Below are 17,380 nucleotides of genomic sequence, written 5' to 3' on the forward strand. Positions count from 1 at the left end.
TTTTGTTATTTCCGTAATAAGTCATTTTTTAGACTAGTGGAAAGTAAACATGCACAATGCACATTTAGATGTTTATTTTGCTGACTTTGTCTATTCGTATCTGAACATTTCCCCTCAAATCCCCAGAAGTAAGTGTTGATGATGCTTCAATTGCATAGTTAAACATTAGGAAACGGTAAAGGGGTGATGTAAATGCAAATGTAAGTAGTGGAAGATTAATTCAGATATATCTATTGGTTCTCATCTTGAAACTGTTATCTATCATATTTTAGTGGGAATGCTGACACAGCGTTCCCACTATCTGTTCTTCTACGCACAAAATTCTTTGTTATTCCGCCTGTTATTTTGGCCCTCTTCTCCTCCTACATTCCACATCGCAGAAACTCCGTTCAAACATCAAAAACGTTCAGCTCGGTCGGGAATCGATGGATATTACTTTTCTCATTCATAACTTTCATAATTCCAGAGATACATCCCATAATTCATCACATTTTTTACATGGAAGTCAATGGAGAAATTCTTCAGACTTCAACAAATCTTCATGCGACTTCAACTGCTAACTTTTTCATTCATACTTTCACTCAGAAACCTCATTCCAATGTTAAAACTGCCATAATTCCCAAACCCTACATTCCTGAGACATCGTTTTTCATGACAAATGTAGGAAAACATCTCGTAGCTTGAAAAATAATTACACAAAATGCCTCTCGAGGGCATGAAGTGACAAAAACGTTCAACATGCCTCCATTAAAGCCCAATCTAATTTCAGGCTGATATTTCCTCACAGCAGCAGCCGCACACCTTTAGTTAAACTGCCAAAAAGGCCACATTATTAACCCGAAAGTACACAGAAAGCACACTTCAGATACTCAAGGTCCTTGAGATGCTACACGCTTTGAAATTTCACCGATATCTGTTACGGTTCTTCAACAAAATGTTCACATGTAAGAGGTTCATCTCATTCAGAACAATGGAAACCTTTGATCTCTGGACACCTCGTTAGCTCAAATATAAACACCTGATGATGTCATAAATCCAACTGACATGCTCAGAGCAGCAGACTTCAGATAATGGTTAATGGTCCTGCCCTCAACAGCTTTACGTCAATTATGGGGTGTCATCATATGCCGTTTCCATGGTAACACAAGGCTCGCCATGAAACACGGTTTTCTCATAACTTCAGTGAAAATGCTCCAAACGGCCGAAAACTTCACAGGTTTGGTAACAATGCAGCCATCAACGCATCTAAGCGTATTATGGGGTGTCATCAAATACAGTTGTCATGGCGACAGATCATTCACCATCAAGTTAGTTCAGAAGTTTGCAGTTCAAATATTCTGCTGCTTTTCCAAGCCTTTTTACTTTCTTTTCTTCTCTCATCACACATTCAAGCCCCCAGTGTTCATGTATAATTTCAATCTAAATTCTTCACTTTCTTCTTACACATTACATTTCAGCATAGCAGTTTAGCGTCATTCCCACTAACAATTTCTTCAGTAATTGCATTCTCTAGTTGATATATGTTGTTTTTTGTATTTATTCATTTTAAATCACTTTGTTTTGAAAGATGCTATATAAATAGCAAAGGGTACTATTATCAATATTAAGCTTTTCCAGCTCCACAACTAGACTTCCTCTACTGGTATTCTGATCGACATCACAGATGTTCAACTCATTGTTATGAGTCCTGGTTGGCATCTTAAGAAACAGCAGTGAACTGTTGTTCCTTCTTTCATGTTTGCTCTCTTTAGCGTATCTCAATCTTCTCTGTATTGAAAATGTTTTCAAATGTATTATTTTATCATAAGTAAATAATATTATCTGATAGTATGTCTGCATGATCCTGCCAAGACTTTACTTAATCTCTGGGACGTTTACGCTGAGATATTGAATCCCAAAAACCACCATGTTCAGACTCCTGCCACAGGGGGGCAGTGTAGGTCAATTTTTAGCAGCCTCAACACTTGGGTCTAATCCTCCTCTGTAATAATATATAACCGAGTCCTGTGCATCTTTTCTAATCAAGTAAATACAATAATTTATAATCGAGTTGAGGAAAACACATGAATACTTCAGGACACATTGAAGATTGATGCCCCCACCGAGGTACAGTATTCTCTGGAGTCTGGCATCAGTCCGAGCCTCAGTGGCCATGAGCAGGTCTTGGGTTTGTGCTGGTATGTGTGACTGAGGTCAGGAATGCTCAGTGTGAGGCTGGGTTTATGAGGTTAGGAGGAGGAGGGGGGATGAGACAATGTGAAAGAGAATTGGGCTGTTGTTGCCTCAGTTTACCTCCACTTTTGGTATTTACCACTACTGTTGGTCATCGTGCAACGTTGAGTACACTCACTGCAAAACAGCTCATATGTTACAGCCTCCACACCTTTAACTGAAGATAAGCTAATAAATAGGTCAGAAATGCAATAGAAAAAACGAAAGCTGTCTGCAATAACGTTACTCAGTAATTCAATCTACAAGCATGCTTTTTTTAATATTATGTTTTGCTTGTAAAATCTCAAACGTTGTTATATCTGACATCAATTCAGTATAACGTCCGGTTAGTAATAAAGGTACACAATGAGTGTAAATGAAAACAGTCACAGTAATCCATTTTAAAGTAGCCTACTTGCACTTAAGATAAATTGTGTAATGTACTAAGGTTCTGTCCATCACTGTCGCTGTAATTATTAGCTTGTTATGAAAGTCAATATGTATTATAATTATAATGTTCACTCCATACAGGCTCAGATTGAGGCAGCATAAAGTGATTCTCTTTGGACACTCTGTGCGGGCAGTGCTGTAAACACCACATTACAGCCCTGTGGTGTAGAGAGCAACAATAGCATCTGACCAGGGCGCCAGCTGACATGAGATAAGACATAAGAGACAGAAAAAGGTGAACACATTAAAAGCAATTCCATATTCCATTACCAATGATGCTATTCTCTTTTATATAACTCATTCTGTGCATCTGCTCTACATTACCCACACAATGATAATTTGACCACAGCAAAACTATATTAAAACATCCTCAATACAACTCACACAGTTTCATCCAAGCCCCATTTATCCAGTTGAATGTTTGATAATTGACTACCACATGTATTTTTCACTAAAGCATTTAAAAATGTGGATTTGTACGAATAGGTAGAACTCCTGAGTAAGGTGAGATTGTTTATGCACAGGTATAAGAAATGATAATGTTTCAGATTAAATGCATTTGTTTGTAAATTAGTGAGCAAACCATTGAGATTTAGGCCCATTCCCAAACCGCCCCCTACACCCTACCCCTCTGTTTGCGCGTTCACGCGGAGGCTCCGCCATATTGAGGGCTGTTCCAAAGCAACGAGTGTGGAGGGGGAGTGGGCTATCAATCCCTCAAACAGCGAGTCTGCAGCGGTGCTGACTTGAGACAGGTCTCTACCTGACCGGAGTCACGCTGTGTGTGTCCGTCAGGAAACACGCTGTGTACAAGTAGTTCCAGCAAATATCCACGGATAAACTGCGATGTTAACAACCTCATGATGACCTCATATGTTTTTAACTTAGGATCAAACCTGTGTTTAGTCGAGAAAAAGGTAAATGTGTGCATTTTATTATAAAGTTGTGTATATTTACAGACCGTTGCAAAAACTAAGAAGCTTATAAACATCAGGTTTAAAACTAAAAGAGCTTTGAAACACAATGAAAGATGTTTGGAGTTTTATTTGAGTTATTCATTTAAACTTTTTGTCTAAGAGATGCTGATTTGAAACCGTTGTTAGATACAGTTTCGGCATTTCCTGTTTCTGCCGGAGAGAGGGTAGGCCGTCCCAAAGCTTGCTGCTGTATTTACTCCCTCCATCTGACAGGAGGGAGCCTCGTTGAGCTGCGAGTGTGGCTACAGACGGAGTTCACTCCATCACGGAGGGGTAGGGTCGAGGGAGTGGTTTGGGATTGGGCCTTAGATTGCTGAAGTTATTAAAAGCAGAGGGCGACCAGCAGAGGGCGACACCCTTGGTTGCTTAAAGAAGTCAGATTGTATAGAGTGGCGAAGTCACGCCCATCTACTTCCGGTCCATGGGACAATAGAGGCTTCTCAATACTCAAATTTCCCCTCCTCGACTCCTCGGTCCTCCGGTAGTGACCCGGAAATGAATTTCAGCGCGCCATTTTGAAGGACGTCTCATTTCTCTAAATGTACACCGAGGACCGAGGATCGAGCGTCGAGGAGGCTCTCTGGAGGAGCTATAACCGAGGATACACTGATGGTTCCATCCACGGCTCCTCCGCGGATGCATTTCCGGGAACGGTGGAGGCGTGACACACGGCCGGACTTATCTCAGCCAATGACAGCTCTGCATGCATCCCCTGGATATTATTTTAGAAACTGCTCTCATCGCAACGCGATGTTTACAGTGAGAACAGCTGTGAGGTCCTGCAGAAAGCAGAGCAGTGTGTAAAATAAATATCACTCAGTATAACAGGCCTACTCTCTTTATTTGCTTTAGTTTAGTAGATATATACAAACAAAGAGTCGATATTTTTCTAAAACCATTTAGTGCTTCACATAATAAAATACACAACGGCTGTAACCTGATTATGCTTTAGGAGCTGTAGGTGTGTGTGTGGTACAGTGTGTAGGTGTGTGTGTGTGTGGTACAGTGTGTAGGTGTGTCCTGTACAGTGTGTGTGTGTGTGTGTGTGTGTGTGTGTGTGTGTGTGTGTGTGTGTGTGTGTGTGTGTGTGTGTGTGTGTGTGTGTGTGTGTGTGTGTGTGTGTGTGTGTGTGTGTGTGTGTGTGTGTGTGTGTGTGTGTGTGTGTGTGTGTGTGTGTAGTGTGCGTGCGCAGATGCGGCGGACAGACAGGTCTTAGTTGGTTTGGGGTCCTCTGCTTACTTTTAAATTGCAAATACAACTTTTGGCCTGTAATTTCAATTCCCCATTTCAGCGACCAGAGAGAGAGAGAGGGGGGGGGGGGGGGGGGATATATCCAGTCTCTGATTGTGTTACGTTATTATGAGAGTGCTCTCATACTTTAAATTGCATATATTTATATAAATATATGTGTGTCTGTGTGTCCGCATCTGTAGCCTGTTATTGTCTCATTATACCGCACTCTCAATGAATTCAAAGTAAATATGTGGGGGAACAATGTTCAGCTGATCTAACAGAGATTATAAAATATGACAAAACACTGACAGCTGATGCAGCTGTTGCCAGTAATCATGAACGGACGTCGCTTTAATATGACCGCTCAGAGGAGAGGAGTTCTCATTTCTTTAAACGTCTGCTGCTTCCCCTCCTCTCTCCTCGGTCCTCCGCTCGCATCTCCTGTGGGCGGGTCTAAGTATCGAGGAGGGGAGTCGAGGAGGGGAGTCGAGGAGGGGAAATTTGAGTATTGAGAAGCCTCTCTTATTTCGGAATGTATTGAAGTCAATGGAGAGAGAAAACTTTCGATCCCGTTTGAATTGTGCCATGAATTACACATATGATGTTTGTCAATCTTAAAAAATAATTTCCATGTCAAAAAAGTCACAGTTTGTCATAAAACTGTTGAAATATAAGACTATGAAAAATACGCAACTAGAAAGACTACAAATCCCAGAGTCGCATAAGTGATGTCATAACTGATGTCATAATTGTTTTCCTCTGCTAAATATAAGAGATAGCTAAGATAAGATAACTTTAACAAATCAAATCAAGTTTTATTTATATAGCACATTTATAAACATGTATTAACAAGATGCCTGTGTGCTTAGTACCAGGTTGTTATCATATCAGCAATGGGTCTTGCTCGTTCTTTCGCTTCCCGTCTGATGAAAGGACCAGGAGTGGCTGGCTGGATCAAGTTAGCTACCTAGCTAGTAGCTAGCACGTTAGTTAGCATTACGGCCCCTACACACGGCGGCGTGCGTTGCCGCTTCAACGCTTCTGCCCATTCACTTTGAATGGGGTGACGTCACGATTCGCCGAACTGCATTGTGGGAGCAAAGCGTAGCTTCTCTCGCAGTGCTCGCTGCAAAAGTAGAGCAATCAATCAATCAATCAATCAATCAATCAATGTTTATTTATATAGCCCAATATCACAAATGTTACATTTGTCTCAGTGGTCTTCACAGTGTGTACAGAATATCAGTATGACAATACGACACCCTCTGTCCTTAGACCCTCACATCGTACAAGGAAAAACTTCCAAAGAAAACCCAGTTTAAAGGGAAAAATGGGAGAAACCTCAGGGAGAGCAACAGAGGAGGGATCCCTCTCCCAGGACGGACAGACGTGCAATAGATGCCGTGTGTAAATTGAAAAGATAATACATTTGCAACATAGGTAGTCCAAATGTTTGGAAATGCATGTGTGTATAATAGGAAGATGAATCCACGAGGATATCCATCCAGGACCTATGATCCAGGACCACAGCCACGACTCAAGATCCAGCGCTCGCGATCCAGGACACAGGACCGCAGGATCATCCATGACTCCGGATCCCAGCGTATATAGACACCAAAAAGAAAGACATTTGGGGAAGCTGGGTTAATCGGAACATGAGTGTACACGGGTATAGACAGAGAGAAGGAAGAAATAAGATGTCCCCCGACAAACTAAGCCTATATCAGCAAAACTAGGGGCTGAATCTAATCAGCCCTAACTATAAGCTTTATCAAAAAGGAAGGTCTTAAGCGCACTCTTAAAAACGGATAGGGTGTCTGCCGCCCGAACACAAACTGGAAGCTGATTCCACAAATGTGGAGCTTGATAAGAAAAGGCTCTGGCTCCCATTGTACTTTTAAAGATTCTAGGAACAACCAACAACCCTGCATTCTTGGAACGCAATGCCCTAGTAGGACAGTAGGGTATAATGAGTTCTTTAAGGTAAGATGGCGCCTGCCCATTAAGGGCTTTGTAGGCGAGAAGAAGAATTTTAAATTCTATCCTGTGTTCTATAGGGAGCCAGTGTAAGGCAGCCAGAACAGGAGTAATGTGGTCCCTTTTCCTAACTCTGGTTAGTACACGAGCCGCAGCATTTTGAATCAGCTGAAGCGACTTGATTGACTTCTTAGTACTCCCTGATAATAAAGAGTTACAATAATCCAGCCTAGAAGTAACAAATGCATGGACTAGTTTCTCTGCATCGTTTTGAGGCAAGATATGCCTGATTTTTGCAATGTTACGTAGATGGAAGTAGGCGGTCCTTGAAATTGATTTTATGTGGGCGTTAAAGGATAAATCCTGATCAAATATAACACCAAGATTCCTTACAGTCTCACTGGAGGCCAAATTAATGCCATCCATAGTTAGTATGTCTTTAGATAATTTGTTTCGTAGATTCTTCGGGCCAAGTACAATAACTTCAGTTTTGGTCGTGTTTAACATCAAAAAGTTTAAGGTCATCCACGTTTTTAAGTCCTTAAGGCAGTCTTGAATTTTATTTAGATGATTAATTTCATCAGGCTTGATTGATAAATATAGTTGAGTATCATCCGCATAACAATGAAAGTTTACAGAATGATTCCTTATAATATTGCCTAACGGAAGCATATATAATGTGAACAAAATAGGTCCGAGCACTGAGCCCTGTGGCACTCCATGGCTAACTTTGGTTTGCGTGGAAGATTCATCGTTAACACGTACAAACTGAGAGCGTTCAGATAGATAGGACCTAAACCAGCCTAAAGCAGTTCCTTGTATGCCAACTAAGTGCTCTAGTCTTTGCAATAGGATATCATGGTCGATAGTATCAAATGCAGCACTAAGATCGAGCAAAACAAGAATAGAGACAAGTCCCTTGTCTGAGGCTATTAGAATATCATTTGTGACTTTAACCAGAGCTGTCTCTGTGCTATGATGTGTTCTAAAGCCAGACTGAAAATCTTCAAATAAATCATTGTTTTTTAAGTAATCACACAACTGTTTTGCGACCGCTTTCTCAAGAATTTTTGAGAGGAACGGAAGATTAGAAATAGGTCTATAGTTGGCTAAAACCTCTGGATCGAGGTTGTGCTTTTTAAGAAGCGGTTTTATCACTGCTACTTTGAATGATTGTGGAACATAGCCTGATAATAAAGACATATTCATAATATTTAATAAAGAAGTGCTAATTAATGGAAAAACTTCCTTCAACAGCTTAGTTGGAATTGGGTCTAACATGCACGTTGATGGTTTAGAAGAGAGAATCATTGAATGTAATTGTTCAAGGTTAATGGCTGAAAAGCATTCTAGTTTACTATCTAGTGTAATATTAGAACTTACGATTCCGGGAGCTGTTGATAACACTATACTGGTCGAAGGCAAGAGGTCATTAATTTTGTTTCTAAGAGTAACAATTTTATCGTTAAAAAAGCACATAAAATCATTACTACTGAGTGCTAAGGGAATAGAAGGCTCAATGGAGCTGTGGCTCTCTGTCAGCCTGGCTACAGTGCTGAAAAGAAATCTTGCATTATTCTTATTCTCATCTATTAATGAAGAGTAGTAGGCTGCTCTCGCTTTACGCAGTGCTTTCTTATATTCATTGAGAGTAATATGCCAAATTAAACGAGATTCTTCAAGTTTAGTGGAACGCCATATCCTTTCAAGTTGTCTAGACTTTTGCTTTATTTTGCGGGTTTCGGCATTATGCCATGGAGCTAATCTATGTTGTTTTATTTTCTTCTTTTTCAAAGGAGCAACAGAGTCTAATTTTATTCGCAGCGCATCTATAGCACTATCAACAACATGATCAATTTGGGGTGGTGTACATTTTGTATAAGTTTCCTCCCCTACATGCAGACATGCTATCGAGTTAAGTATTGGTTGAATCTCTTCCTTAAATGTGGCTATAGCACTAACAGATAGGTTTCTGCTGCAAGAGCTTTTGACTAATGCTTTGTAGTCTAGTAACAGTACTTCAAAAGTTACTAAGAAATGGTCGGATAAAGCAGGATTATGCGGTTCGACTAATAGTTGCTCAATTTCAATACCATAAGTCAGAACAAGGTCGAGAGTGTGATTATAACAGTGGGTTGGTTTATTTACACTCTGACAGAAACCAACAGAATCTAATATAGAGTTAAATGCAACAGTAAGGCTATTTTTATCATCGTCAACATGAATATTAAAGTCACCTACGATAATTACTTTGTCTGTTTTAAGAACCAAAGTTGATAAAAACTCAGAGAATTCTGATAAGAATTCTGAATAAGGACCTGGTGCACGATACACTGTAACAAATAAGATTGGCTGCAAAGTTTTCCAGGTCGGATGCGTAAGACTAAAAACGAGGCTTTCAAAAGAGGTATAATTACATTTTGGTTTAGTATTGATAAGTAAACTTGAGTCAAAGATTGCTGCAACTCCACCTCCTCGGCCCGTGCCTCGAGCAATATGAGTGTTGACATGGCTGGGTGGAGTGGCCTCATTTATGCTGACATATTCTTCATGTCTCAACCAAGTTTCAGTGAGACAGCATATATCAATATTATAATCTGATATTAAATCATTTACCAATATTGCTTTAGATGCTAGAGATCTTATGTTTAAGAGACCACATTTAATCAGCAATGTTCTACTTTTGCCGCCTCGACGGAGGCGTCAGCCAATCAAATCCCTCGTATGTAAATCTGACCGTACAAGCGCTAGCCAATCAAACCGCGTGTATGTTGGGAGAGCCGGACCGCAGTTATTTCCCATATGTCAACAAATGGAGGAGAAAATTATCGTGGCGGTAGGGAATCACCCGGTACTCTATGACCAGTCCCTATTTACATACAGGGATACAAACCGGAGGAGCCAGGCATGGGGGGAGGTGGCAGAGACTCCACACTCATAACAACGGCCTACAGACATAAATAAACCAGCGACTGTATTCGCCATGACACAGACAGTCTGTGGTTTGTTCTTGTTTAACTTTTGTACAGTTTCTGAACAGATATGAGGAGCTGTGATCTCTGTGTGCTAACTGCTAACAGCTAATGGCTGATGTTTTCTGGTTGAACGTCAGTGACGGCAGGCTGAGATCCTCACCGCTGATTGGCTTCCGCGAGAACGCGTCATGTGAATTTGATGCCCGAGTTGAAAAAATGGAACTCTCGCGTTTGACGCGGCCCCCTTCAATCGCCTCAATCGCGTGATTCGCGCCGCGTCCACCGCTTCATGCGCGCCGTCGGAGCGAATTCGCGTCTGATCGTGTCTCTGCATTGACTTTACATGTAATCGCGCCGCCCCCAAACGTCGCATCGCGTCTGGTGTGAACGTAGCATAAACGCTCCTATCGCATCGCTCTAGTCGCTCGAGTTTCACCGCGGCTGCCAGCTGTGTTTACTCGCATCATTCAAACAAGACGCGCTGGCTCGGGAGCTACAACCACAACAAAATGAACATATTTTACCGTGATTAAATTGTAATACACGTTTCTAAATGATGCCGACGTAACAACATACTGATACCGGTTAGTAAAAACCATGAATTAATGCTTTGACAAGTCTGCAGACAGACGGCAGAGAAACACCTTTTAAAATGCTTGATTTCTGAATGGAGATTGGGTTGACCAGGCTAAGCTAACGTTGTATATGCTCACTCCACACTCATAACAACGGCCCACATACATAAATAAACCAGCGACTGTATTCACCATGACACAGACAGTCTGTGGTTTGTACTTGTTTAACTTTTGTACAGTTTCTGAACAGATATGAGGAGCTGTGATCTCTGTGTGCTAACTGCTAACAGCTAATGGCTGATGTTTTCTGGTTGAACGTCAGTGACGGCAGGCTGAGATCCTCACCGCTGATTGGCTTCCGCGAGAACGCGTCACGTGAATTTGACGCCCGAGGTGAAAAATGTGAACTCTCGCGTTTAACGCGGCCCCCTTCAATCGCGTGATTGGCGCCGCGTCCACCGCTTCATGCGCGCCGTCGGAGCGAATTCGCGTCTGATCGTGTCTCTGCATTGACTTTACATGTAATCGCGCCACCCCCAAACGTCGCATCGCATCCGGTGTGAACGGAGCATTAGCCTTGACATTTTTATTAGCCTAAATATGATGTAACATCAAATAACCCAAAATGTTAAACAGTAAGAGTAGTAGTCATATTTCGTGAACCCTTTGAAGAGTACTGTCACACCGGGGTGATCATTCTATAATACACCATTTAAGCCCGGGGGAGAAATGCTAACGCCAACGCTACATTAGCACTGGCGATCTGTTCTACTTCATGCTATCTGCACGAATGGTTGACATTAAACATTAAAAAGACCAGGCAGTTCAGAGAGAATCAAAGGAAGGCAGGAGGCAGCTTTGCATGACATTCTTCTAGACGTGTTTCATTGTGGTGATAGTGAGGGTAGTCAATCGTTTTGTTGACAAGACAGTAGTGACGGCCATCTTGGTGACGTGTGTTGTTATGCGAGACCAGAGATGTAGTTCATTAAGCGTTTCACACAAACAAATGTGTTACTTCACAGTTTTACGACACATTTAAAAAATGTTGACTTGCAAAATTATCTTTTAAATTGACAAACATCATATGTGTAATTCGTGGCACAATTCAAACGGGATCGAAAGATAATCTTTCTCTCTCCATTGACTTCAATACATCATTTTTCCGAAATAAGGTCCCATGGAGCTCCCCCGGAAGGGGAGGGACTTCTGATTTGATTTATTAAGTGGACCTATCATGCTATATTTGAATAATATATTGTAGGGCCATACCTATGTAAAACATGTCTGTGAAGGTTTTTTTTCAAAATAGCAAACAGATCAGGCATTTTAGCCATGCCTCATTTTGCTCTATTCCAGCCCTGTCTTCACAAGGGCTTATTCTATGGCAAATGAGCTTCAGCTGACCACGCCCCCTGCAAAGGAGGGGGGCGAGGCACGAGCGTCATGTTACCATGCTGTTACCATGCCACGCAACCTCTCATTCCCCTGATTGGTGGAGAGTTGCCCATATCAGAGATATTTCAAATCTGGATCAGTCTGTATCAGATCCGTTGCAGCCCCATTTTTAGAGATTTGGGTATGGAGGAAAAGAGAGAGGGTTGTGTTTTCTGACACTTGGTGAGTTCCCTGACACACCGGGGACACGTATTCATGTATAAAAGACGTACAAAGGTGCATTTTGCATGATAGGTCCACTTAACATTTTCCTAATGAGTTTATGGTCTCAATCTCTGCGTTCAGGTCTTCAAATTATGATCCCATTAAGAGTAAAATAAAGGATAAAGCTGGGTATGATTTGTTTAGAGAATATATGTAAAAAGATAATCTGGCACATTTTTGTCTTTTTTATGCTCTTAAATTCACACTTTCACTGTTTCAGAGTGGGTGGTCTTTATTTGAAGCCCCTCTCCAGTTCTTCCCACTGATCCAGGCCTTTCATTCTGCGGCCCCTCCCTTCCTCCATCTGCTACAGAAGTGCAGTGTCTGGTTATTTTTCTTTTAATGACACACTATTTTCTTCAATTGTTGATTCTATTTTCACTGTCAAGTTTTCAAGGTTATGATTTACCTCATTGTGAGTGGAAAATACTGTATTGTGAAGACAGGATAATTACCTTGTTTGAGTTCATTTGTGTAGTGCTGGTGTTTCTGCAGGGACGCCCATGGTCCCATGGTGTGTCAAATTTGAAAGTATTTCATTCCTTTCTCTGCATGGTGTAGGCACAAGTACAAAATAGGCAGACAAACAAATGCGAAACCTCAATTGAACAAAATATCAATTACTCATATTTTCAAATGATAATGAAATCTGGAGCTGATCCTGTTGTCTTTTCTGGACAGATGTAGCCTAATTTGTATTTTTTCTCTCAGTACTTGAGTTGATTAACTCAATAATGGCTTCATCATATATTTGAGGTTAAAGGTCACCTATTATGTAAAATGCACTTTTTGATGTCTTTTATACATAAATATGTTTGCCCCGGTGTGTAAGGAGACTCACAAAATGTCAGAAAATAAAACCCTCTGTCTTTTCCTCCTTTCCCACATCTCTAAAACAACAGAGTTGATCCAGATTTGCTGCGGTCATGACGACTTTACTAAAATGTGGGCTGGCTTTACGTTGAACTCCTGGCAACGTCCCCCCCACCCAACCTATTGTCCCCTATCAGAAAGGTCGCTGTATCAGAAACAATGCGCAACGTGTTTTGAAAATAATATTGTCTGTGTTTACATTAGCAAGCATCGCTAACACTCAGAGCTAACGCTGTACTGGAGAGAATATGTGTAAAGAAGGCGGATATAAAAAGGTACACTCCGTGTGGTAAACACGCGCGAGAAAAAGCGTTTGAGCTCCATACTGTTTCAGAAATAATGCTTGATGTGGTTTGGAACATAGTATTGTGTTTAATCACGGCAGCGTTTAGCTGTATCTGCCGGTAGAAACCTCTCTTCACAGAGGAGAGCTCATGAATGCTCCAAAGGGGCGTGACCAGCAGCAGCTCCAAAGGGGCGTGGCCAGCAGCAGCTCGATTACATTTAAAGGGCCAGACCCAGAATCAGCACTTGTGTAACAGTGCTGAAATAAAGGCATATGAGGCATACTACAATGGGTGATCTGTTTGGTATTTTGAGCAAAACGCTTCAGAGACATGTTTTGTATATATCTGAGACCTATAATATATGCCTAAATATAGTATAATAGGAGACCTTTAAAATCTGTAAATATGCACTTCCTTGTTAAAAAGACTAAACTTAAGGTCACACTAGCCAGTTATCTTTTGTACATTGGTGCTCCGAGCTAAATGATAACATTATCTAGCAAACATTCTCACAATGACAACACTGACACATTCATATTTAGCAGAAAAAGTTTACCATGTTCATCATCTTAGCTTAGCTTGTTAGTATGCTAACATGAGCTAATTAGCACTAAACACAAAGTACAGTAGAGGTTGATAGGAATGTTTTAGTTTTGAATGTAAGTGCTCATTAACTAAAATATTCAATTAAACATTTGAAGTGATCATCACCAGGACCTGTAGGATCGCTTTGGACCAACATTGCTATCATTTGAGCCAAAAGAGAGATCCGGTCCCTGGTACACATGTTACTTTTGTCTCTCCCCATTTGACACATAACGTTTATCAGTGAAATCCTCTGTGACATTTCCTGCGTGGGGAAAAAGAACAGGAATTGATATTCAGGGCAATCTGTAAAGCCTTTTACCCACCAAGACACCGCTGATAACGTTTAGGAATTAGTGCTTTTTTGATTGGTTTAGCATGTACGGCAATGATAAACTTGGTTGGGTAAACTTGTTGAATATTACAAAAACAAAGGTACAAAACAAAGATAATGCTGATGTGTGTCTGCACGTCCGCCATGTTGGAAGAGACCTATTGAGAGATCTCAAAAAATGTACTGTATGTTGCCTAATTCTGAACTGATTCCGATTAAATTTGATTTGTTTTAATCCTGGAAAATTCAACATTATTCTAAGCTAGTGGTCACCAACCGGTCGATCGCGAAAATAATAATGTTTTTAAAAAAAAGTTTTTAGATGTAAGCCTATCATCTGGCCTCCAGAAGAGGCCAGGTCAGCAACAATCATCTTGGCAGATGACTATATTCCTCTCCAGCGTTCTTGACATCTTGCGCTTTCGACCACGCCCAGGTTTGTTTCTTACAGAATGTGTCTCCTTGTACTTCGCAATGATGCAACGTACAGCAGTTCTAGACACTGTGAAGCGCTTGGAAATAGCAGTATAGCCTTCCCCCTTATCATGAGCCTCCACTGTCTTCTTTCTGAGCTCCAGACTGATTTCCTTTGACGTTGGCATGGTGAGTAGGAGTAGGAGTGTGGTCCCTCTCAATAAGGTATTCACGTGCCTGTTTCTTGGAGTCCTTTTGTGCTGATTGAATGCTCCGGTGTGGCTTGAAAGCCGATTGGTTGATTAGGTGTGTTTTGAAAGCAAAAATTCACATGGGGGCTAATATTTTTGACCAACCCATTTCTCACTATATTTGATATAAAGCGAGCCTAAAAACTTATTTTATCTTCCCAAATGTACCAAAAGCTACTGAATAGCCCTGGTGAATGTTTGATTATATCAAGTGTTATCAATGCTGGAAACATTAGGAAGAATTTTAGGAAAATGTTCCATAACTCCTGGGGGGCTAATCATTTAGGCCTCAACTGTAAATAAACCAGCGACTGTATTCGCCATGACACAGACCGTCTGTGGTTTGTACTTGTTTAACTTTTGTCCAGTTTCTGAACAGATATGAGGAGCTGTGAGCTCTGAGTGCTAACAGCTAACGGCTGATGTTTTGGTTTTGTGGTTCAACGTCAGTGACGGCAGGCTGAGATCCTCACCGCTGATTGGCTACCGCGTGAACGCGTTCGCATCGACCGCGTCTGTCCGCGTCTTTGCATTGACTTTAATGTAATCGCACCACCCCCAAAAATCGCATCGCGTCCGGTGTTTCCGCACACCGGACCCACGGATAAAGAATGTTGTTAGAATTTGTAATAATTGTGTTAAAATAACTAGTTTTAATGTTAAATGTTGCACTTGCATGAAGCTTCATTGAATAAGCCTCACAGTTAAAATGGCACTTTATGTTATCTGCTGACTGCAACAAAATAATGTACTCATTCACAATGGAAAATATGCTACATACATTTACATTTAGGATTGTAATGAAGGAATGAATGAAACTTAAAATGATAGGTATGATGTAAATGCAATTAGCCTACATACATTAAAAGGCCTCAAATTGGAAGCACTGTCTGGGCCGTCTTTTCCACTCAATTCTGCAATAGGTAGATCTCGCCTTTCACCGAGGTCGAAGTCGGGGATCTTGGGCTTAAAAAGGTTGGTGACCACTGTGCTAAGCAGTAGGGCCAAACAGTTAACAATATTACATTTACATTGGGTTCCAGAATTAGAAATCATGTTCGATTTTGAATTGCAGAGATTAAGAATTTGTTCACAGATATCGCGGTATTAGACTTCTCTTTATTCCCCAGCCTCATGATGCAGACGCATGGCTACTACATACAGCTAGACTATGTGGCCCCAACTTCTTCTATTTCTGAATTAAGTGCATGTGTATACTAAAAGGTTATCCCAGTTATTATCTGGGAACTAAAGAAGCTTCTGTCCATGTAATGTGGGCATAATGTCAGCTATCAGCATGAGTTGAAAATAATCAGTCTAACTCTAACACACACAGAGCGTTTGGTAGTTTTGGGATTCAAGTCCACTGTAAGTGTTGACAACATTAACTTCCCATCTTCCCCAGGCTGATACATCTGCCGCGAGCTCAGCCAAGTCAAACACACACAGCACCTGCCAGAGGACGAACAGTAAGTCCTTCGCTCTGCTGGCTCCAGTCCATTTGTCTCCTTCTCTGGGTCCATCACAGTGAGATAATCCGCTCATTAAGTCCAACTGTTGTTCCTTGTCTTTTTCTCTCAGCAACTTTTATCCTCAGGTCAGAAGCTCAGTATTAGTCGCGTAACTCGCTGCAGACTAGATGGTGGGATCTGTGAAGTCTCGTCTGGCAAATCCTTTCTGAAAAAACATGAAGACACAATGAAAACACTTGTAAAGCAATGTTCCAAAGAATGATTAACAAACAGCCTGTGAGGCCATCCACCATTGGCTGCATGCTCTGTCACCACAAGGTATTTCCATTTCTCACTTCCTGTTTACAGTTATTAGCATGTCAGAATTTAAAGGCAAGAGATCTGGCGACAGTAAGACTCTATTTATTCAAATAATTGCTGTTCTCTGCATCGCTCATTGTTCACAGTCCGATAGACAACTTCTACAACACTATTCTTTCAAAGGTAGCCCATTGCCGACAGATGACAGCATTCATATGCATCGGTCTACTGAGATAACATTAATGGTGATGGAATTTTCACCTGCATATTTGAGTCCTTAATAACCTACAGCTTCCTCTGAAGTCTGCTGCCATATTGCTCCAATTTTAACTTCATTACACTGGCTTCCAGTTTTCTCTAGAATCCATTTGGATATTATTTGAATTGCTTACAAGGCTTACTTTTGTTCAGATTCTTCACTCATCATCCCCAGCACCAATTCCTTGAAATGTTACCATTAACATACTTAATAACTACACCAGCTAACCAAACACGGGATGAGGTGACTTTTTTCAGCTTTTAAAGAATGCAGAACATGTAAGCAAACCGTTGGCTATTGACTAAGAGCAACATTAGTTTGGACTCGTGTTCATGGCCTATCATCAAATGTAAGTCGAGTTGTCTTTTTGCTTTGTTTGGTCTCCACCAAGTCCTGACGAATATATCTGGCTTATTGGCTGCTTCATGATTCATTGTATTTCATATTTAGTGTGTACGTTTGTCTTTCTGCTGATTAGTGCTGTGTAGGTAGTCAGGGCCGTATCCAAGATTTCCTAAATACCGAGGTTCAAACATGTTAGGGGG

The 17,380-nt window shown here is 41.1% G+C and overlaps 1 pseudogene; it reads right to left on the reverse strand.

Moving 5' to 3' along the window:
* Window positions 1-13,755: 13,755 nt before the first annotated feature.
* LOC117462767 (plakophilin-3-like) overlaps window positions 13,756-17,380 on the reverse strand; it is a 31,711-nt pseudogene continuing 28,086 nt past the window's right edge.

Source organism: Pseudochaenichthys georgianus, chromosome 3 (genome assembly GCF_902827115.2).
Source record: "Pseudochaenichthys georgianus chromosome 3, fPseGeo1.2, whole genome shotgun sequence".
Classification (NCBI taxonomy): Eukaryota; Metazoa; Chordata; class Actinopteri; order Perciformes; family Channichthyidae; genus Pseudochaenichthys; species Pseudochaenichthys georgianus.